Raw genomic sequence first — 25,119 nt, 5'->3', positions numbered from 1 at the left:
CGCTGATCCGAAGTCAGGAGCCAGGAACTTCTTCCGGGTCTCCCATGTGGGTGCAGGAGCCCAAGGACTTGGGCCATCTTCTACTGCTATCCTAGGCCATAGCAGAGAGCTGGACAGGAAGAGGAGCAGCCGGGACTAGAACCAGCATCCATATGGGATGCTGGCACTGCAGGTGGAGGATTAACCTACTGCACCACAGCACCAGCCCCTTGAATCAGTTTTTAACTTTGACATTGTTCTTTCAAGATGGTTTTAATATTTAGGACTCTTTGCATTTTCACATAAATTTAAAATCCTCTTATCAAAATTATGAAATACCTAGATGGAATTTAGATTATAATTGCATTGAATCCATGTGCCAAGTTTTGTGGAGAATTACTACCCAAGTAAAATGACGTTTCCTATCCAGAGTCACGGTATATAGCTCCACATTAGTAAATGTGTTTTTAACTTCTTTATCTTTAAAAAAACCATTAATATCTCCATGAACAGATAATATGTGCATTTTGTTAAAATTAATCCTACTACATTGCAAAAATGGAATCATTTTCTTAATCTCAGTTTCTGAGTAAAGCATATAAAGAAGCACCTATATGTGCTATTAATAGTGATGTTAGCTTTATCATTTGGTTAATACAGGTTTTGCTACATGTCTCCATACTGGAAGTTATTATTTTTCTGATTTATCTATTTTTTGATAAGTATGTTGAAGGAAGATTCTTGAAATATATACAAGTATTCTGTTTCTTCCCATATTTTTGTACACTAATTTTAGTCACTATATATCATCTTTGCCTAAAACAACTTCCATGTAGTGTTTATCTAATATTTTCTTTTCTCTCATTCATTCTACATATATTAATTAGAATTCTATTATAAGGAAAAATGGCCTTGCTCTTCAGTTGATTTATATTAATATGGATTGACAATTTATTCCTTAGCTTTTAACCACTGCTTTTTTTTTTTTTTTACTTTTTTTCTCCAAATTGTTCCAATTTGGTTGCTGTAATATATTAAGCTCATTTTCTATTAAATTCTTCTGGAAAGACTTATGGATAAAGAATTCCAGGGCCGGTGTTATAGCGTAGCAGATAAAGCCGCCACCTGCAGTGCTGACATCCCATATGGGCACTGGTTCGAATCCCGATTGCTCTACTTCTGATCTGGCTCTCTGCTATGGCCTGGGAAAGCAGTAGAAGATGGCCCAAGTCCTTGGGCCCCTGCACCCACATGGGAGACCTGGAGAAGGCTCCTGGCTACTGGCTTTGGATCAGCTCAGCTCTGGCCATTGTGGCCACTTGGGGAGCGAACCAATGGATAGAAGATCTCTCTCTCTTTTTCTCTACCTCTGCCTCTCTTTAACTCTGCCTTCCAAATAATTCTTAAAAAAAAATCCCTCATTTCTTACGTGCTGAAAACTGTTTTCTGAAGTTCATACTTTCTTAAAATGCTGCTTCATTTTTATCTCCCTTTGTACATTACTTTTTGAAAAGTTAGATGTCAATCTTGTTCTTTTATCTTTATAAATTATTTGGTCTTTTGCTTGAAGTCTTGAGAATTTTTCTTTTTCTTTGAAATCTAAAATTTTGCTAAGATATATCTCTGAGTTGATCATCCTGGGTTAATTTTCCCAGATACCTAAGCCTTTCAAAATATAGAACTTTCAAGTAATATCTTTTATTTTGTAGTTCTATGTCATGATAACGTTTGATTCTCTTCTTTTTTATTGTGCATTCTTGTAGTGAGTTTTATACTTTAATGTCTTTTCATGGCAGTTGTTATAATTATTTTACCTCTTTTTAAATTTTTTTAGTGTTTATTTTATTTTTGAAAGGCAGAGAGAGAGAGAGAGAGAGAAAGAGAGAGAGGGAGAACTTCCATTTGCTGGTTTACTTCCCAAATGCCTATGATAGCCAAGGCTATGGTAGGCCAAAGCCAGGAGCCCAGAACTCCATCTGTGTTTTCAACTTGACTGGCAGGGGCTGGAGCACTTAAGCTAGCTTCCACTGCATCCCTGGGTGAATTAGCAGGAAGTTGGGTCACAGCAGAGGACCTGGGACTAGAACTGGTACCCTGATATGGGATGCAGGCATTATAAGCAGCACAATGCCCACCCTGATGATGTTACTTCTAATGTAATTGGATTCCCTTAAGTGTTTCTTGTAGGTTTGGTCTGGTGGGGATGAATTTCCTTGGTCTCCCCACTCCCCACCCAGGGAAGACATTATTTCTTCTTTACTCCTTCAGGATAGCTTTGCTGGACATGGCATTTTTAGTTTGCAGAGTTTTATTTTTTACTTCCATTTTTTAAATAATTAAAACATTTATTTTCTACTTTATGATCTATTTTTAATTTCTCTGTAGCCAAGCAGAAAGACAATCAGATTCCAAGATCATGCATATCATTGAATTCTTCTGTCATTTCAGCATTTATAATGGTCATTATTTAGCTACAAATTTTTAAAATTCTTTTCTTTATAAAATAATTTATAAATTCCATGTACTTCATATAGACAGTTTTACGATGTAATGATACTTCCTCCTCTACAGCACTCCAAACCTCCCTCCTTCTTCTCTTGTATTTTTTTTTAATTTTCACAATGACATACTTTCAATTTTCTTTCTAATCACAAGCTTAACCCTCCAGAAATCTTAAAGAGAGTGATAGGAAAGTGCCAAGTTACACATAAAGGAAAACTCATTAGACTAACAGCAGGCTTTTCAATAGAAACCTTATAGACCAGAAGAGAATGGGTGATATCCCACAATCCCTCTGGGGTGTTTTATTTCATTGATATAAATTTTAAGTTAAAAATTTCTGATTGATTCTTTTTTTTATGAATTCTACTCCTTTGCTGAATTTCTCTTCCATATGATATTTTGCTTTTCTCATTTATTTGAATTATCTATCTGCATTTTCTTGCATTTCATTGAATTTCCTGATATTCATTATTTTGAATTATTTTTCAGACATTTTTAAAATTTCCTTCAAATTAGGATCTATTTCTGCTGAAAAACCATGTTCTTTTGGGGATGTCATACTTCCTTATTTCTTCATGTTTCTTGTGTCCCTACACTTATGTCTACGTATGTGGCAAAACAGCTGCTCCTTCTTTATGAAGTAGATTTCATTGGAAAACACTTCTTTGTCGATATGGGATATGGGGTGTCAATTGGGTTATTGCTTTGGCTTTGGCTCTAGGTAAACCCAGAACGTAACCTCCTTGACTTCTTCAACTGTGATCAAAATCAGATCCTGATTGCCACAACTGTCCAGTCTGTCAAAGCTCAGAGGTAGGTGGTGTGACTTAGTACTGGATGTGAGCTTTCAATGGTGTGTACACTCAGGCCTCCCAGGTAGAATGCCAATCACACTGGAGTTTGGGATGGCAGCAGCCATGTTTCTGGGACATAGAGGGAGCCATTTACAGGGTTTCATTAGGTGTGTGGGGGTGATGCTTGGGCTTATAGCACTGATAACTGTGGTCCTAAGAACTGTGGGCTGTGAATGGGACCTTCCCCACGTCCTCCTAGTTGGTATTGGTGATGCTGGGGCTTATAGCACCAAAATTCACAGTTCTGTCACTGGGGATATAAAGAAGATTTACTCAAGTACCGTGGGGTAAGCACAGGTTATGCTGGGGATTGTGTGCTAGTAGGTGTGAGCCTGGAGCAGTGGAATGCAGTTAGGGTCTTCCCTGGCTCCCATGGTGCGAGCACAGATGTTCTTGGGGCTTGGAGAACTAACAGCCACAATCCCAGGGCTGCAGGTTATGCTGGGGAACACCTACGTGGCAAGTGCAGGCTTTTCTAGAGATCGTAGGATGGTTCTGGAGCAATATAATGCAGGTAAGACCTTCCCTAGATACTTCACGGTGATCACAGGCGATTAGGGAATGTAGCATCAGCAGTCTGTAGTACTCAGGGGTAACTCACATGGATCCCATGGGGTAAGCACAGGTCGTTCTGGGAATCCTGAATTGGCAGGGATGGACCCAAAGCAGTAGAAGGCAGATAGGTTTTTTCCCAGGTCCATGGCAGGAGAGGGAGGTTGAGAGTGAGTGCAGCTGTTCTTCCTTTCTGTGTCTTCATATTCACATCTGCCATCACTTTCCCCCTGTCTGAAGAGTTTTCCTCAACATTTTTTTATTCTGCAACTAGCTGAAGTATTGCCTAATCTCACACCAGCTGATGCCAGATTGACAGCGTTGAAGCTTGAGCCTAGTATTCTCCCCAGATATGAAATCAATAAACACTTAGAATTTATTTTTTAATTTAAAAATATTTATCACAAAAGTAAAGACATAGATAGAGGAAAAACATAGAGACAGAGAAGACAGAAATCTCCCCTGGTTCTCTCCCGAAATGTCTGCAACAGCCCAGACTGTGCTAAGCCGCAGCCCTGAGCGGGGAACTCAGTCCAGGTTTCCCACATGAATGACAGGAATCCAACTACCCAAGCCATCATATGCTGCCTCCTAGGGTGGGTATTATCGGGAGCCTTAAACCTGGAACAGATCTGGAGCTCAAAGCCAGACACTCTGACAGGGAATGCATCATCCCACATGGCATCCTAGACATGGGGGCAAATGCTTGCCTCAATCCTTAGAATTGTGTCTGTTTACTCCTGCCACTTTTAAAATACCTTTTTACGAACCGGAGGCAGCAAGATGGCGGAATAGGCAGGGAGCACACTTAGTCCGGGGGGAGAGAAAGTTTAATATAAGTGGAGATACTGCAGGGTCAAGGAAGAGTAGGGGATGAAACAGCAGAGGAAACTCTTCCGGAACTAGTGATTCACAGTGGACCTGCGTGGAGAGCGTGGGAGCCCAAGTTCGGGACACCAGCGGCAGACTCAACGCACCAGTGCTGGAACGCGAGGTGAGCCGAACCTCCATAGCCCGAGACACCAGCGGGCAAGCGGAAAGGGAAACTAGAGGGAACGAGGCTTGAAACTCCATGGGGAAAAATTCACTAGGCTAACTAGAAGAGAGAGAAAAAAAATAAAAAAAGTGACTGATACGGACACAAGTTTCTCTCTCTCTGCTCACCTCTCAAAGGCGAGCAAGACAGAGCAGGCGCCATTTTGGACATACGTCATAAGCAGGGCGACCTCAGGTCTGCACCAGCCCTGAGCCTAGCAGAAACACCTGACTCTGGGGGGAGGGGTGAAATAACAGGAGATTAGCATCTAACTTGGCAACCCAGTGGGAGACTGCAGGAGAATTGGAGCCCACACTGAGGGCAGCAGAGATTCCCTGTGTGGTCCTTGGGAAAGAGCTTCCGATCTCTGGCTCCTGTGGGTATATCATTTGCCTGCTAACTACCTCCAATTACGTTCAGCTGTGCGGAATTACTTCCCTTTTAAATCAAAAAAAAGAGAGAGAGAGATTTACCACGCCTAACCTGGGAGTGTCATCTTTGACACACCCTCAACCCTGAGGAACCAAACACAGCTCACAGTCCACACTTATCTCAAGCCTCTAAGGCTCCACTGAAAGCAGACAGTCCACTTAATATAGAGCCATAGTGTAACAAGAAAGAACACCACAGTGAAGAATCCAAATATCTCCAACATGCCAAACAACAAACGCAAAAACCAAGCTAACAAGAACAAGGAAGACACTATGACGCCCCCAAATGAAAAAGACACCCCAATTCAAGATTATGAAGATGATGAGATAGAAGAAATGCAAGAAGCGGATCTCAAAAAATTGATAAGAACATTAAGAAGTTCTCAAAAACAAATTCTTGAACTACAGAAATCCTTCATGGACAAGATAGAAAATCTCTCTCGTGAAAGTGAAATATTAAGGAGGAATCAAAATGAAATGAAACAACTAGTGGAACAAGAAACTCTGATAGTGACTAGAAATCATAATGAAATGAAGAATTCAATAGATCAAATGACAAACACATTAGAGAGCCTTAAAAACAGAATGGGCGAAGCAGAAGAGAGAATATCAGACTTAGAAGACAGAGAACAGGAAAGGAAACAGGCAAACCAAAGAAAAGAAGAAGAAATTAGAAATCTAAAAAATATTGTCGGGAATCTACAGGATACTATTAAAAAACCCAACATTCGGGTTCTAGGAGTTCCTGAAGGCATGGAGAGGGAGAAAGGATTAGAAGGCACTTTCAGTGAGATAGTAGCAGAAAATTTCCCAGGTTTGGAGAAGGACAGAGGCATCTTAGTACAGGAAGCTTATAGAACCCCTAATAAACATGACCAAAAGAGATCCTCACCACGACATGTTGTAATCAAACTCACCACAGTGAAACATAAAGAAAAGATCCTAAAAGGTGCAAGAGAGAAACGTCAGATCACTCTTAGAGGATCTCCAATTAGACTCACAGCAGACTTCTCATCAGAAACCCTACAAGCTAGAAGGGAATGGCGAGACATAGCCCAGGTACTAAGAGAGAAAAACTGCCAGCCCAGAATACTATATCCTGCAAAGCTCTCATTTGTGAATGAAGGTGAAATTAAGACTTTTCATAGCAAACAGAAACTGAAAGAATTTGTTGCCACTCATCCTGCCCTGCAAAAGATGCTTAAAGATGTGTTACACACAGAAACACAGAAACATGGTCACCAATATGAAAGAAGGTAAAGGAAGGAAACCTCACAGCAAAAGATCACAGGAAGTTCAATTTCTCTTTGACATAGAATTAAACTCTGATGCTCTGTTAAAGCAATGTGTTAAAGTAATCTATTATGTTCTCTTGATGTCTGTTAAATTCTAATTGTTCAAAAACAGCTGAATTTTTAGTAAGAGCTATGGGTTATTTAAATATGTGCTTTGTTCAAAAATTTGAATAATCACCTTGTAACAATGATCAAATTTGGTCTATGTTATGTCATGATTTTAAGAAATCTTATTTCAACCAGATATTTTGGATTTTGAGCCTTCTTGGCATTCTTGACAGGCATTCAAAAAATCAAAGTTTCGGCCGGCGCCGTGGCTCAACAGGCTAATCCTCCGCCTTGCGGCGCCGGCACACCGGGTTCTAGTCCCGGTCGGGGCACCGATCCTGTCCCGGTTGCCCCTCTTCCAGGCCAGCTCTCTGCTGTGGCCAGGGAGTGCAGTGGAGGATGGCCCAAGTGTTTGGGCTCTGTACCCCATGGGAGACCAGGAGAAGCACCTGGCTCCTGCCATCGGAACAGCGCGGTGCGCCGGCCGCAGCGCGCTACCGCGGCGGCCATTGGAGGGTGAACCAAAGGCAAAAGGAAGACCTTTCTGTCTCTCTCACTGTCCACTCTGCCTGTCAAAAAAAAAAAAAAAAAAAAAAAAAAAAAAAAAGAAAAAGGATGAGGGCAAAGAAAAAAGTGCAGAGAGGCCAAGTTGAAATCCACAGTTAGATGCATAATGTTGGCAAGCAAAACCTGCAGGTAGATGTTAACGTTAATAAGCCTAAGTTAAAGGAAACATGAGAGACTTGCACAGGGGCTGGCTGTTTGGCTCAGTAGTTAAGTGACTGGGTGGAACACCTGCATCCCATACCACAGTGCCTTGTTTAAGTCCTTGAACCTCTTTTTCTTATCCAGGTTTCTGCTATTGCACACCCTGGGAGGCATCAGATCTTGGCTCAAATTCCTGGGGCTCTGCCACCCAAATAGGAAATTTGGGTGGAGTTCCAGGCTTCTGCCTTTGGCCTGGCACAGCCTCAATTATTGTGGGCATCTGGATAGTAATCTAGCATATGAAAAGCTCTCTGTGTCTGTCTGTTTTCTGTTTCTTTGCCTTTCAAATAAAGTAAAAACTTAAAATAAAAAAGACATATATTCTAAAAGATCTCCCCAGGATACTTAGTAAGTATTCAGGGAAAATATACAGTAATTTTATAGTGGAGAAACCTGGCAGATACCAACTTTCCAAAGATAATATCATCAATAATAAGATAATACAACTCTTGTTACAATGCATTGAGGAAGGTACATTCCTTCTTTGTTGTTGTTGTTGTTGTTGTTATTATTTTCATGGACCAGAATGCATGACCTGAATCTAAAGCAGGGTAAAATATGCAACAAATTCAAGGATGCTAAAAAAATAGCTGGACCGGCGCCGTGGCTCACTAAGCTAATCATCCACCTTGTGGGACCGGCACTCGGGGTTCTAGTCCCGGTCGGGGCCCTGGATTCTGTCCAGGTTGCCCCTCTTCCAGTCTAGCTCTCTGCTGTGGCCCGAGAAGGCAGTGGAGGATGGCCCAAGTGCTTGGGCCCTGCACCCTGTGGGAGACCAGGAGAAGCACCTGGCTCCTGGCTTTGGATCAGCATGGTGCGCCGGCCGCAGCACTGGCCGTGGTGGCCATTGGAGGGTGAACCAACAGCAAGGGAAGACCTTTCTCTCTGTCTCTCTCTCTAAAAAAAAAAAAGAAAAAACAAAAAAAATAGCTGATGAAGATTCTTTGAGAGTGTCGAGGTCATGAGAGACTAAGGGGTCATCACAGATCAGAAGAGAAAAGAAGCAGTACCTAAAGGTAGTATGGGACCCAGGACTGGAACCTAGAGCAGACAAGGTTCATTAGTGGAAACGCTGGGGAGTCCAAATACATTTTTTTTACATTAGTTAATGTTATTGGAGTAATACTGATTTTTCTGCTTTGATAATTATACCATGGTTGTACACATGCTAATGTTAGAGAAAATGCACAAAAGATATATAGGGATTCTCTCCTATATTTGTGATATTTTATGAATCTAAGATTATTGCAAAGAGTTAAAATGAATTTTAAAGGATTATAGAGTGAAATATAAGAAAATCATGAAACTGCTTATAATTGTTTAAAGGTTGTTATTTATGTTGTAAAAATTTCATGTATTTCCAGACACTATGAGAAACATTGACTTGATCAGCCCTTGTCTTGACTATTGAGGAACAACTTACTATTTTATTCCTTTTAGTATTTTGTTGTTGTTGTTGTTGTTTTGTTCTACTTAATTCCATTGGTTGAACTCTGTAATTAATACACAATTATTCTTAGGTGATTAAAATTAACAGAAAAGTGATCTCTGTTAAATATAAGAGTGGGAATAAGAGAGGGATGAGATATACAGGTCAGCACATGCTCACTCAGACTTATCTCCAATGGTATATCTAGAAATGTGCCAGGGGATTCCATACTTCTACATGAGTAGACCCAGAAACTGGTTATCATTTTTTTAAAAAAATCCAAGTGCAGGAAGGTACATTCATGGAAACAGAATAAATGTTAAGAGAAGTAAGCAGTAAGTCAAAAGAATAGTGTCTTGCAAGCCAGAAAAACAGCATTTTTTATTTTTGGACAGGCTGAGTTAGACAGTGAGAGAGAGACAGAGAGAAAGGTCTTCCTTCTGTTGGTTCACCTCCCAAATGGCTGCTATGGCCAGTGCGCTGTGCCTATTCGAAGCCAGGAGCCAGGAGCTTCCTCCTGGTCTCCCATGCGGCTGCAGGGCCCAAGCACTTGGGCCATCCTCCACTGCACTCCCGGGCCACAGCAGAGAGCTGACCTGGAAGAGGAGCAACCAGGACAGAACTGGTGCCCCAACTGGAACTAGAACCTGGAGTACTGGCGCTGCAGGCGGAGGATTAGCCTAGTGAGCCGTGGCGCCGGCCAACAGCATTGTTTATTAAGAACTTCCATAAAATAACTTCTCTGAATAAAGAAATTATTCCATGGTTATTCAGCCTTAAAATCAGCAATAGACATTAGTATAGTTAAGACTTTGAGGAAGGCCTCGATACTTAACATTTTTTAAAAAGAAATTCATTGGTTCCCCAAATTATTTAGCTATAAGTCCTTTTTTATTTTCAAGTAGCCACTTGAGATCAGCTTCACAAAAGCAGGAACTAGGTCTATTTGCTAGCAGGCATACAGATGATTCACAGCACATATTATAACTGTATTCATTAAACAAAGATTTATTCACCTGTTAATATCCTTGGACTTGGGTTCTAAGGAATACACTTAGGCAAATCTCAAAAAGACCAACTTTTGGGATGAATATTGTGACTGACAAGAAGATAGTGGCCTTGGGGAACACAAGAGTGGATAACCAAGGAATCGGGGTTTATAAAAACATGGAACACATTCTCTCTGTGGGACTTAGCAGGAAAAATTAAGACAACCTAGATTTGGAGTAGTTCAGAGGATATGTTGGAGTGGCCAGAGCATGGTTTTTCTGATCCTCTAGGTTCCCATTTGGGTTATGATGCAAAGATGTGGGCTTTCTACAAAGATGCGTCCACAGGAGACAGATCACAACTAGGTATTTTCTCACAAGGTTGTATTTGGAGGATAGAAAATAAATATTTTTAAATGTAAAGGAGGGATAAAAAATAAAAAGAATGATTGTCCTTATATATGTCCCTGGAGCATTTATTACAATTCTTTCTTGAAACATTTGTTAAGGAGAGATTGATGAGGACCGGATCATTTTATAGGCTTAAATGTATTCTCTAAATCATTTTGGAAGAGAGGGCTTTAAATGTAAATTAATGAATTATCTCTGCATTCAGGATATGAAGCATTATGATTACTTGGTCCATTTCTCCTCTTGACTGTGAAGACTGAAGACTTCCAACACCTCTGGATTAGCTTCCGATTGCATTAGTTTCATGAGGTTTCAATCAAAGATGATAGATAGCCCAACAATTTGCTTAAATCCCTCATTAATCCTAGGTCAGAATTCCCCAGGGTTGCAGGGGAACAGTGGCAGACTTGGGCAATTCGTGATTAGCAGAGAGCAATGTTCTTGTGAGATTGCTGCTGGTTTGTCTCTGTGTGGCTGAACCTTGTGAGGACTTAGCTGTTGGGTTCTCCTCTAGGAACAGAGAGAAGTTCAGCGTGCATACTACTTAGAAACACCCTTAGGTTGATTAGAAAAATCTTGAGGCTCATCAATTCCCTGGAAGGAAGGCAGGCAGAGCAGATCGGTTCATCCCATGTGAGCATTTCTCCTCTTTTGTGGGATGTTTTAGGGAAGGAACAAGGAAGGTAGAATGGTTCCCTTTCATCCTGCTGTGATCATGTAAGACATACCTTTATATAAGTAATATTAATGGAAGTACTAAACGGTGCAGGTTGATCAGCTCAAAAATCTGAAAATGCTCTGAAATCTGACTTCCTGAGTACTGACATGACAGTCACAAAGTTTTGTACATTGGAGCATTTCAAATTTAACACTTTGGATAGGAATGCTCAAATGCTAAAGTCTATGCAAATATTCCAAAATACAAAACCTAAAATGGCTGAGGCTTAGGTCCTTGTTCTGCCAGTATTCAACCTCGAAGGAACAGTAGGATCATTGTGGTGAATGCCATAGTTTTATCCCCAACATTTGTGCATGCTTTCTTCTTAACGTTCACCATGCTGTTTGGGCAGATTTAACTCCAATAATGTATTAACAGTACCAACTGAGAGAAAGTATGGTTAACTGAGGTTACTAAAAAGAAAAAGCAATTCAAATCAATTGGCAATCTACAAAAAGAGTTAAAGATTTTAAAAGCTATTATTAAAATTGCTAGATTGGTCTACTATGCTATGTTATATGTGTGTACATATTGTATGTCCACATGGGGAAATTTTATTAAGAGTTTTATTTTAAATGGCTTATAGATAAGATTGTCCATAAATTTAAGCTGCTAAAATCAATCAAAGATACATTTTAATTTGTGGGACCTGAATCTGTGTATCATATGTTTTAGACTTGTTGGGAGAAAGAAACTAAAAACATTTTAGATGGTTGTGCTTAAGTTTACTGGCTAAACAAACTACACCATGTTAGATATTTAAGAGGTGTTTTCAAATACATGATTCTTAAAATTTATAGAAGGCATTGGACCTTCTGGTAAATGTTTTCTTAAGTTGTTATCTAATGGTTGAAACGGTTTGCTAAGTATTCATGTGATATTGCTATTGTCAGCAAGCGATCTAGGACTTGCTCCCTCATTTCTCTATCCTAAGCCCAACTTGTTCTTTCATTTCTCTATTCTCTTCAAGGTAGGAAACTAATTCTATTATGAAGGAATCTGTAGGACACACAATTTAATCTTTAGACCTTATAAAAGAGATGGCTAACATTTTTCTGCAATAGCATAGCCAAAATAAGAACTTAAATAATAATCTCATAGCTAGATTCACTTCGCCATCAGCGAAGTATACAGTAAGTAGAGAAAACCTCCCTTTCAGACCAAAGGGAAAGAAAGTTTTAAAGTGAGAATATAATTTTCCTCATGGGCATTGTCTACCTTAGAAAAACTACTACAGAACATGCCTGTGACTATAGACTTGTAGTTCAGGCCACCGAAGATTAGAGATGGGAAACGGGCACTCCCTTGACTTGCATCCTCTGGTCTGCTTTAACACAAACCAGGAGGAAAAGAAAGCTCGGCATCAGAAGCAATGGGTGGCAGGCCTATTAATGGCTGATCTGTACAGTGATCTGCCCTCAAGGAGACCCAACAGGCCAGTCCACTGCAGTGGCTTTCAATGTGGTAAGCCTGGGCTTCAGCAGAAGTCAGCTTGTGAAGAGCCCTGGCAGCTCTGCCAAGAGTTGGATCACTGGAAATGGACCTGCCCTGGAGTCGAGGATGCCCAGGTCAGAGCCACAGACCTTATTGGCTCTAAGCTGAAAAGCCCTTCACTCAGCCCAACTTCCAAAGGGACCACTGCAGCTGAGGGGATGGTCAAGTAGGGTCAGCAACATTGCAGGCAGAACTGTAAATTTCTTGTTAGAGATGCCACCTGCCTTTACCTGGCCAGCTCTCCTCCCAGGCCAGCCAAGTAATGAAAGTCAACAGAGTGCCTTCCCCTAGGAGGTTCACACCTCCCTTAGGATATACCCCATGTGAAGAGATTGATAGGTCTGGGCCTCTGAATTTACAAGGCCTAAAGCCCACCAGATTATTATCAAGCCCCTTCTATCAGGTTCTATTTGCCTCTCAATCAGAAAAATTACTTGTAGCTTAGACAGCACCTTTCTTAGCTCCTCTAATAATGACTCTGTCCTTTGTTCTAGGCCCTGTCTAGTGCACTTGGGCCTCATTCCTTTGTAATCATAACCTCTACTCTACCACCAATGGCTCTACTCCCAACCTGTGTGTACTGATGGTCCTCTTCCCCACTTAATGCTGTATAATTGTTCAAACCTGGTAAATGCCACTCTTAGGATCATTGGTTACTATCCTCACTCTGTCTTTTATGACCTTGTCTAAATATGATCAGAGTCGGCAAACTTGGAAGGCTTCCATAGCCTTGGCAACTCATGACGACAGCCTAGGATGGTTACTGGCGCCATAAACTAGAGTGTCAATTTGTTGGGTCAACAACAGGAGCCACTGTGCACTTGCTCCTCATGTGGGATCTCTGTCCTTAATGTGCTGTACATTGTGATTTAATGCTATAACTAGTACTCAAACAGTATGTTTCACTTTGTGTTTCTATGTGGGTGCAAACTGTTGAAATCTTTATACTAAATTGATCTTCTGTATATAAAGAGAATTGAAAATGAATCTTGATGTGAATGGAAAGGGAGAGGTAGCGGGAGAGGGGAGGGTTGCGGGTGGGAGGGAAGTTATGGGGGGGGGGGGAAGCCATTGTAATCCATAAGCTGTACACTGGAAATTTATATTCATTAAATAAAAGTTAAAAAAAATACCTTTTTACAATTCACTGAGTCTCTTTTCATAAAGGATTCTGTAGTACAACACCTGGGCTCCGCCCACCCCTTTAGAATGGAAGGTTAGTTTACCCACATCTGGAATGCATGTTACTCACAGTTCTTAGCTGAATTCTTCTCTGGAAGTTGCTCTCAAAGGAAGATAGGCTCCTTGCCTATGGCCACACCTTTCTCCAGGGGCAACACAGTCAACAACACCTGGTTCCCTATCCTCATTTCAGAACAACTCTAAAGAAATTCTGACTCCAGACCTCAAAAAGAAGCTGCTAAGGCCCTTTTAAAACTGAATCAGGGCTCATTTTCTGCGTGTGTCATTCCTACATCACATACTTCCCTGCAGATGTTTCTACAAAGGATATAAATCTCAGTATTTCCTCTATCCAAATCTTCATTTAATGGTGTTTTATGGGCAAGATTAACCATGCAACACTCCATAACAGAACTGGCATGAAGAAACAGACTCTCAAATGGAATTTTATGGCTGGCTCATCTACCAATAGGTTGGAAATAATCATGAGATTATTAATGATAGGAGACTACAGGGAACCCTGGTCTGCAGTTTCAACACAATTTCTAGGAAATGGAATGATGCTCAAGGAAGGAAATGCATGAGTTGGTGTGATACGCCAGTTCTTGACAGTAGAAGTATGACGGAAACAGTAGGTATAAGGATTATGGAATTAGATAGATTGGTTAATGGAAGAAAATAATAGAAGTCTTATGGTTAGCAGTTATCAATCAGAGTCAGTGTGAAAACCATAGGATCTATTCGGCACTACAAAAAATAAATTTTTGTCTTCTACAGCTAAAGGGCAGGAAAAAAATCATGTATTAAGCTCCTGCCTTAGTTACACGAAAGGTAGAATTCCAGAAAAGTTTGAATTTTCAGCCCCAGAGAGAATGGCAGGCTAAGGCAAAGCCACGATTGAGAAGATTGGGGCCCTGGGGATACATGGAAATACACAGTGGAAACTCTTTACTCCTAAACTCTGACTCTGTAGAAGGATCTAGATTCATCCAGATAAGACTTCCCAGGCACAGCAGACTCTTTGAGCAATTCTATGAAATATTTACAGTTCACTGCTGTAGATGTTAAGGCTTTGTTTCAGAACCGCAGGGGCTAATATTGTGATTCTCTTAATGGGGTTTGTATAAACTCTACACAAAATCTTTTCCCACCCCAGATACCTCTAATGATATATAGAAACTCCTGAGTTCTATGACCTGAAAAGCAAGGTGGATCATACTGCACTCTGGACCTGCTTACAGTGTGGGTATTATGTAATCAGAGCAATATTTTCAACTAGGGAATATTCTGCCTTCCAACACACAGCGTGATGCTGCCCTTTTAGTGGTGAAAGTTAAGGCTAGTTCTCTTCATTTGCTTAAGATGATGGAGAAGTTTCTGGTTTGCAAAGCAACACAAGGAGAATTGTGAGAATTTGAGTATTGAAAGGTAGACTGGCACACAGCACCATTTCCTTGGTCCCTGAATGTGTAATCAGAATATACAGCATAGTTGGAGGAACCCTTATATTGCTTCTTGGTCTATGGGATAAGAGCTGTCATTGTGGAGATGGCCAAATGGAAGCCCTTGAAATTGCCTCTCTCCCATCTGTGATGTTTATAAATTTAAACAACACTGTTTCTCAGGGAAAATGGGAGAAGTTAGTTTTGTCTTTCAAAACAGAATGAGCCCGATGGTAGTGTTTCCCATCATATCTACACTGAACTCACAAATCTGTACCTGTACCCAACTTGCTTAAGTAGTAACTCCAACAGCAGCTCTGTGACAGGTGTGTCATCTTTACTAGATCAGACGAACTTGGCCTCAGATACAGAGTGCATGACCACTGATGGGGAAAATGCACTCTGTTCTGTTCCTATTGGAAAAGAAAATCAGAAATAACTCTCAGTCACTTAGAATAGACAACGATGAACATTTGTGGCATGTCTCCATTTCTCTGTAACTCTTTGGCTTAAAAAGACCTGGATCATCTGAATATTCCATAGAACATCACACAGGCCTCTGTACTGATTGTCACCATATGAACCAGGAAAAAAGTAGCAAGTATGTTGGAGACCTCGGTAAGACATTAGCAGCCAATCACTTCAGAGATAAAGATTAAGGGGCTGATCATATCACTGAAATGTTTTGGATTTTTGGTGTCCTATGACATCCTTTCTGAATTAAGGGTAAATCAAATCTTATCATAAATCTTACCACTAAAATGGCAGTACAGCACTGTGGGTGTGGAAAGCAGAAAGTCTACACTTGAAAATACTGCTCTGACTAGATGACACCAAGGCTAGCAGCAGGTCCAGGATGTGCTGTGAGCCTCTTTGCTAGTCGGGTCAGAGAACCCAGGCGACTCTATTATCAGAGGTATATATGGTAGGAAGATTTTGTGTAGAGTTTATACAAACTCTGATAGGAGAATCCCAATACTAGTCCCCAAGGTTCAGGAGCAAATTCTCAGCAGCCACAGCAGAGAAATGTATATATTTCAAGAGGAGCTCCTAGAGTGCAACTGAGCCTGGATAGAGATGGAGCAGCTGGACATGGGACATGGAGTGACCATGCAGTCAGAATTGTCAAAATCAGGAAATTGGCACTGGTATGATACTATTAATCAAATAATCAGTTTTCATAACATTTTAAAAATTTCTGATGTTCTTTTTTTAAAAAACAGATTGTTAAGGAAAGATATGTTCCTTTAAAAAGCTGCTTTATTGACTTCAGTGGCACACTTGTAGAATGTTAACAAGTCTAATACATCTACTCAATATTATGATTTACACTAACATAATTGTATGTGCAAGTGGGTATGAGTGCAATATCAACTGATGTTTAGTTCTATGACATCTTGTTATGTATTTGTTGATTTTTCCCAAAGAAACCTTTTATTTAAGGAATACAAATTTCATAAGTGCTATAGAAATACAGTGATTCTTCCCACTTTACCTGTCCTCCCACCCCCACTCCCACCCCACCTCCTCTTTCCTCTCCCATTCCCAGTCCCATTCTCCATTAAGATTTATTTTCAATTAACTTTATACATAAAAGACCAACTCTATGCTTAGTGAAGATTCCAACAATTTGCACATAAACACATACCAAAAAAAAAAAAAACACCCTGAGAACTAGTTTTACAGTTAATTCTCACAATACAACTCACTGAGGACAGAAGTCCTGCATGGGGAGTAAATGCACAGTGACAACTGTTGTTAATTTAACAATTAATACTCCTATGTATGATGTCAGTAATCCCCTGAGGCTCTTGACATGAGCTGCCAGAACTATGGAAGCCTTTTGAATCCACAATCTCTGTTAGTATTTAGACAAGGGTATAAGCAAAGTAGAAGTTCTCTCCTCCCTTCAGAGAAAAGTACATCCTTCTTTGATGGCCACTCCTTTCCACTGGGGGCTCACTCACAGAGATCCTTCATATAGGACATTTTTTGCCACAGTGTCTTGGCTTTCTATGCCTGAAATGTTGTCATGGGCTTTTCAGCCAGACCAGAATGCCTTAAGGTCTGATTCTGAGGTCAGAGTGCCATTTAAAGCAATTGTCAATCTATGAGTCTGCTGTGTGGACTGCTTCCCACGTTGGAACATTCTTTCCTTTTTAATTCTATTATTATTGCCAGCCACTTGATCTTATTTATATGATCCCTTTAACACTTAATCCTATCTATATGACCACTTTAACCCTTAATATGATCACTTTAACACTTAAGATGACATTTTTATCACCCAGTTTAATGGGATTTGGAGTCCCATGGCAAGTTTTTAAACCATACCCTTAGAAGTAAGTCTGTAGGAACGTGTGCAGAACTGTACAGCTTTACAGTTACAAGATTCCTCTTCCTCTCTTATTTCCACCCTTATTTTTTACTGAGATCAATTTCAATCGACTTTATACAAATATGATTAACTCTATGTTAAGAGTTCAACAAATAGTATGAAGAAGAGTATTTATATTTGTGTAATCATCACTAAAAGTAAAGGAAACTTCAAAAAATCACCACAAAAAACTCTCCCATGCTGTCCTTTTATAGTCACATCTTGGTCCCAACTAAACCCCTGATAACTATCAAGTTTTTCTCCATTAATATAATTACATCCACACATCCATGCAGTGAAATACTACTCAGCAGTAAACAAGAATAAATGATTAATACATGCAACAAATGATCTTTTGGGGCAATAAAGTTCACATAACATAAAATTTCTATTTTACTATAAAAAAGTGTCATTTAATATGATCACAGTGTGTACACTACCATCTCTATGTAGTCCAAGCATTTCATCACTCCATAAGAAAAATCTGTAATCATTAAGTAGTTGGTCCCCCTTCTCTTGCACCCAGACTTTGGCAATGAATAAACTACTCTCTATATTCACAGATTTACCTCTTTACCTGGATATTCATGTACATGGAATCATACAATATGGGACCTCTTGTTCTGACTTCCCCCACCTACAGTAATGTTTTTGGAGTTCCTCTGCCTGATACCATGTATCAGTACTTCGTTCTTTTTGGTGGATTAAAAATATTCTGTTGTACATGTACAAGAGTACTTCAAAAAGTTTATCAAAAATGATAATAGAAGATAAACTTATTTTGTCAAAAATTCTGAAATCCATGCATTTGAGTTTTCTTCAAAAATTTCATGAAAATGCATATTTCAGAAAACTATGCATAAATTTCAAAATTTCTTGCACTAAAATTAACTGATTTTTTAATTTTATTTCCTGTGAATTTTTGAAATAATCTCATAAACACACATATTTATACACATACATCTGTATGTATACATATAGGTATACTATAATTTATTTACCCCTTTATCTGATGATGGACATTTGCATACCTAGAGTATAGTTGTTGGATCATACAGTAATTCTATGTTTAACTTTATAAGGAACAAACTGCTTTCCACAGCTGCTAAATCATATTACAATTTCTCCACATCCATGGCAACATTTGTTATTTTACATTTTTTATTATATCCGTCTAATAGTTTGGATTTGTATTTCCCTTATGATTAATAATGTTCAGAGTTTTTCCAACATGCTGGTTAGCTATTTTTATATTTCTTAATAGAGAGTTCTCTTTAAGTCCTTTGTCTATGTTTCATTGGGTTGTCTTTTTGTTATTGAGTTGTGAGTGCTCTGGACACCAGACCTTTATCTGACAGATGATTCACAACTATTTTATTCCATCCTTTAAGTTGTTTTTCACTTTCTGATCACATCCTTTGATGTACACAGTTTTTGATTTCAAGAAAGTCTAACATGTTGCTTATGCTTTGCATGTATGTGAAGTTTCAGTGATCTCAGCAGCATTTGTAGAGCGTGTCCCTCCTCCCGTTACGTTATCTTGGTATCCTTGTTGCAAATCATTTGATCATAGATATTTGGGTTTATTCCTTGACTCTCAGTTATATCCCATTATGCTAACACCACATTGCTTTGATTATTGATGCTTTATAATAACTTAAAATCAGAAGACTTAGATTTTCTTTTCCAATAGTATTTCAGCTACTGGAGATCCCTTGAGAGGTTAGCTATTCAATTCCATCAATAAAAGACCATTGTTATTTTGATAGGGATTGTATTAAAACTATAAATCATGTTAAGTAGAATTTCCCATTGAAAAGTATCTTCCAGTTCCTGAAACAGGATAGCTTCCCATTCCTTATGAAGGTGTTATATCCTGAGAAAACGATTTCAGGTTAAAAATATTGTAAATAAAAAACGTGTTCAATATACCTAACCTACTGAAGATCTTAGCTTAGCCTCACCCACCTAAAACATGCCTAAAACATTTACATTAGCCTACAACTTGACCAAATCATCTAACACAGTCTATTTTATGATAAAATGTTGAATATCTCACTTAATTTATTGAAAGCCATGCTGAAAGTGAAAAACAGAATAGCTAAATGTTGTTCATCATTAATATACACAGCTGAAAGAAAACTGCACCTGCAGAATAGTTGGAGCATTGAACCAAATGACTGCTGGATGATGCAGCTGCTATGGCCATGGGGTCATCAATTTCTGGCATGGAGTGCAGCTTTCTGCTTCTTCCTAGCAATACAAGAGAGAATTGTACTGTACATCACTAACCAGGGAATAGATCAAAATTTAAAGCACAGTTTCTACTGAGTACAAGAGATTTTCTGCTCATAAACAAGAGAAATTGTAAGTTGAATCATCACGAATTGAGGACTATCTGTATTTATGTCTTTAACTTCCCTCAGGAACATTTTGTAGTTTTCAGTGTATAAGTCATCTCATCAATTACACCTTTTCTTAGATACTTATTTTTTTGGATATGGTATGAAAGCAAACCACGGTAAGTTAATGCCATCTTGAGCCTCACCCTCTGTTTTGACACCTCTCACCCTCTCTGAGAACACTGACAATCTGCTAGTGTAGCTGATGCTACTCTCTAGCCATAAAGTATATGTGCTATCACAAGTTTTCTGATATAGTTGGAAAGACCAACTGGATACCTAAGGAGTTAGCTCTTAAAGAATACATAAAAGAATGGTGTGAAATGATATCCTTATTAGATTTACAAATGTGTAATATCTTTCCCCTTCTTGGCACCTTGAACGGAAAAATCTTGGTACAGCAACCAGTGTTGTGACACAGCAAATTAAGCCACCACTTGCAAACCAAGCATCCCATATTGGATTGCCAGTTTCAGTTTCATGTACTCTGCTTCCAACCCAGCTTCATGCTAATGTGCCTGGGTGATGGTCCAAGTAGCTGGGCCTCTGCCATCCATGTGGGAGACCAGGATGGAGTTCTGGGCTTCTGGCTTCAGCATAGCTTAGCCCTGGACGTTGCTGCCATCTGGAGAATGAACCAGTGAATAGAGAGTCTCTATCTATCTCTATCTCTATCTCTATCTCTATCTCTATCTCTTTCTGTCTCTCTCTAACTCTCTCCATCTCTATCATCTCTATCTCTCCATCCCCCACCATCACTATGCCTTTCAAATAAATAAATAAAACTTTTTTAAAATTGTATTTAAATTATACAAGTTCCATGTATTTCATAATACAGATTTAGGAACACAGCGATGCTTCCCACTCTACTCTCCCTCCTGCCCGTGCTGTAACCCTTCTTCCTCCTCCCTCTCCCATTCCCACTCTTAATTTTTCACGAAGATCTACTTTTCATTTATTTAATGATCATAAAGTTATCCCTACACTAAGTAAAAGAGTTCAACAAATAGAATTAAGAAAAAAACAACTGTTCTTCAACAGAAGAGATAAGAACTATAAACAATCATTGAATTTCAAATTGTCCATTTCAACCCAAAAATAAGTAAATCTTTTAAAATACAATGCTATTTAAAAATTCTTTAAATGAGAAATATTAGATGAAAAGAAATGCTACTTTTTAAAAATTAGTTATATAACAATATATAAAATTAATGTAAATTCCTTTTAATTGAAATTAAGTTTAAAAATGCTACATGAGAAATAAGTGACTATAAGATCATAAATCATATATTAATAATGGTTATTTCCAGGTAAATGAATTGTAAGTGATATTGATTTCCTTTTATGTTCTCCACTTATTTGAAGATTTTTTATGTTCTCTATGTATTTGAAGAATTCTACACAAATGCACTTTTCTTTTAGAATCAGCAGATGTATGCTGCCTCATTTGTTTATATCATGTGTATTGCTATTTTAAAACCCAGAATCAGTGGGAACTAAACCAGATAATTTTAGATCTAGCTTAATACTTTAGTTTTTAGCAATAGCTGCAAAATTGTATATTGTGAAAAAGATTTATTTAGAAAACTTTCATAAATGTACTATTTTCTTCTTACTTCCTTTTCTTTTAAAAGAAATGGCACGTATCCTATAGCACAGTACCAAGCATTTCAGAAGAGACTGAAAGATAAAAGCACAACTTTGAATTCCATGTCCTAGTATTTTATATTCAATCCATTTCAGAGACTATACAGCAGTACATTATTCAAATCCCATTAGAGGGTTAGCATTGAGGGCGAGGTAGTATATTGATAGATCCAGAAAATTCAGGTTAGGTTAACTCCATTAAGGAAGAAAAATAGAAATCTATTTAACCATAACCTAGACTGAAGCAATGCCTAATGCATCCTAAAGAAATAAAGGGAACGATAGAAAAAGACTATTAGGCAAAATAGGAAATATAAGAAGGTAAGCAAAACTGCAATTTGAAATGTAGACAAACTGGCCAGTCTCACAGACTTTAATCAAATTTTTACAAAATGCATTGTTCAAAGGGAGGACAGATCATAAAATACTATCCAGAAAATGCAGTGGTATCATCACATTAAATAAAAACATGGGTGCAGCCATGTTTAATCACTCCACAAATGATCAGACATACACCACTATTTGATAACTGTGATCATTCATAAAAATTTAAAGTGCTTTCACTTGAAGTTTTACATTTTACATCATGGACTGTAAAATGAAAATAAACTTGAAGGGCAAGTGAGTATCCTAAGGAGGAAATAACAGAAACAAGTATTACTTCTATTGCAATTCCCTTGTGCTTATATATCTGAAACTCTGCCTCCTGTAACGCACCTTTGTAGACAACGATCATTGTCTTTATTTTTATCTCCTTAGTATCCTATTCATTCTCCAGTGTAGAGACCAAGTTTAGTCTATCTACAGAGTTACCTAGAAGTAGACTGAGTCCAGGATTCTTCCCCGTGTGATCCACTGAGAGGGTTATTTTCAGAAGGGAAATAAGTGACGCACAGTAAGGTAGCGTAGGGCAGAACAGGTAACTAATCACAGGTGACCCAGCGGGACACGGCTTCAGCCAGATCCAGTGTCGAGCCGAGTCAAGCAGTCCAGGCTTTGTACCTGTCATCAGGCCACAGTCTGCCATTGGCTTTATGCCGCTGCATGTGGTGATGCCCACATGTGTCCTTCCCACCCGAAGGGATTTTCTGGATTAAGGGGACCCTGTGAGACACTGACAGTTACTACTGACAGCAACTCAGTGCCGGTAAGGAGGACTGGAGTGGAACACCAACAGAACCCACTAAAATTAGCGTTTGTCAAAGTGTGATCTTTGATTAACTCTACAAGAATTTTCTGATGTTAATGAAAATTTAAGGTGCTGGGGGCTGGCATTGTGGTGTAGTGGGTGAAGCTGTGACACCAGCATTCCATATGGGTGCTGGTTGGTGTCCCAGTAGCTCCACTTCTGATACAGCTCCCTGATAAAAGCAGTGGAAGATGGTTGAACTGTTTGGGTCTCTGCTGCTCATGTGGGAGACCCTTAGCCCCTGTCTTTGGCCTGACTCCAGCACTATCTGCTGCAACCCTCTGGGAAGTGAACCAGTGGATGGAAAATCTCTCTCTCTCTCTCTCTCTCTCTCTCTCTCTCTCTCTCTCTCCTTCACTCTCTCTTTCCCTCCCTCCCCCGTAACTCTCTCAAATAAATAAATCTCAAAAAATATTTAAAGTGCTATGCTTTCTGCAGCCCATTTGAATAAGAATCACCAGGGATGGGGCATAGGCATGTTTGGTTTAACAAGCTCTTCCTAAGATTCTTTAGCACATTAACATGTATGAACCGCATCCTTTTTTATTCAGCATCAAATATCTTCAAGCAATCCAAGCTGTCAATCTTGAATATCAGTTAAACAACTATTTAGAACAAAATTTTAGTTTTGCTCTCCTGGTTAAACAATAAACATAATCAAAACCATTCCTGATAATTTCCATATTCATGCAAAAGTCAACATTGTGCTAGAAGAAATATTTTGTTACTTACAAGAGGTGATTAAAAGTCCACCCAGATCAACAATCACGGATGCTCTTGGGAGTTATCCTTCTGAGAATCTGAACCTCCATGTCAGACTATATGCAGGAGGAAAGAACATTCCCTTCCTGTAAAACACAGCTCTCGCCTTCTGCACAGGTGAAATAGGTAATTTTTCCATCAATTGTTTTAAAATATGTCCACAATTGTTATAATCCTTCCCTTCAAAAGCAGAGCCTAATTTTTCACTGCTTGACTGAGCAGTGACTGCCCCTCTGATGGTAGCCGCAGAAGTAAGAGTGTGTGACTTCAAGATAAGGTATTAAAAGACATGGTGGCATCTTCCTTTCTCTTCCTCTCATGTGGATTACTCCCTCTGCAGATAGAAGTAGGATCATAAGGCCCCTTAAGCAGCCCCATGGAGGGATCTATGTGATAAGAACTGAGCCTGCACACACACACACACAATTCTGACAATAAACGAGAATGTGAGCCATCTCAGCAGGTGATTTTCCAGCCCAGACAAGCCTCCGGTGACTACAGCTGTATTTGGATTACAAGGTCTTCATACCTCCTGAAGCATAACCATTCGGATAACACACTCCCAAAATCCTTACCCATAGAAATACAGCTTAATGAACGCTATGTTAAATCAGTCAGTTGTGGAGTAATTTTTTAGACATCAATGAATAACATATTACTTTAAAAGTCTTTTTCTGGGTTCCTGGACTTTATTAGTCCTTTCCCTCAAATTCTTTTGTAATAAGCACTTTTTAAAAAATAATTTCAATCTCCTTTAAAAATGGGAAGACCTCTGAAATGATTAGCACGTGGTCTGTTCTGTGGTTTGGGTATGGCTTTGGCTTGTCTCCCAAGGGCTCACCTGATGGAGGCACAGCCCTCAGTACGCCCAGGTTAAGAGGTGGTGGCACTTTCAAGAGGTAGGCCAGGCGAGGAGTCTTTAAAGGTACATTCCTTGGAAGGAATTGATGTAGTTCTTGGGAGACCTTGGTTAGTTCTTGCAAAAGTGAGTACTTACAGAAGAGCAAGCCGGGCTGTTCCCCAGTCTCTGGATTTCTGTCTTGCCAGGTGCTCTCTCTGTCCCTCCCTCTCGCTCATGTTTTCTCCATGATGCCATCTGCCATGAGTGCTGCACTAGAGCCAAGCCGATACTGGCCCTATGCCACTGAACCTCTAGAACTATGAGCTAAATAAACCTCATATCCTAGTAAAGTATTCCACCTTTGCTATTTCCTTATAGAAACAGAAAGAGGACTCACATAGTGTTTATCAATCACTAGTATCCCAGTATCAAGAACAAAGTCAGTAATTATCTTTCCTGTTATTTCTTGGAAGGCAGTATAGGAGTTTTATTTAGGGAAAAGTCAGAGATGGGAATTACCAGTGGAAAAAGTAGGTCGTTTTCCAGGAAAGGGGAGCTAGGACATGTAGCAAAAGACACTAGAAATGCAGATAAAGGTCGCAAGAGAGGAAACAGAGAGGTAGAATGATACCAAGCAGAATCTTACTCCTTTGTAGTATTGTTGATTGTTGGCCAGAGCCCTGAGGATACTGGTGCTGGAGACAAGGAAATGGTCCATTCAGGTCTTCTAGGTCTCTTGTCCTCAATCCAGGGGTCACTTCCCAAGAAGAG

Source organism: Lepus europaeus, chromosome 5 (assembly GCF_033115175.1).
Source record: "Lepus europaeus isolate LE1 chromosome 5, mLepTim1.pri, whole genome shotgun sequence".
NCBI lineage: Eukaryota > Metazoa > Chordata > Mammalia > Lagomorpha > Leporidae > Lepus > Lepus europaeus.
This window is presented reverse-complemented; position numbering follows the sequence as displayed.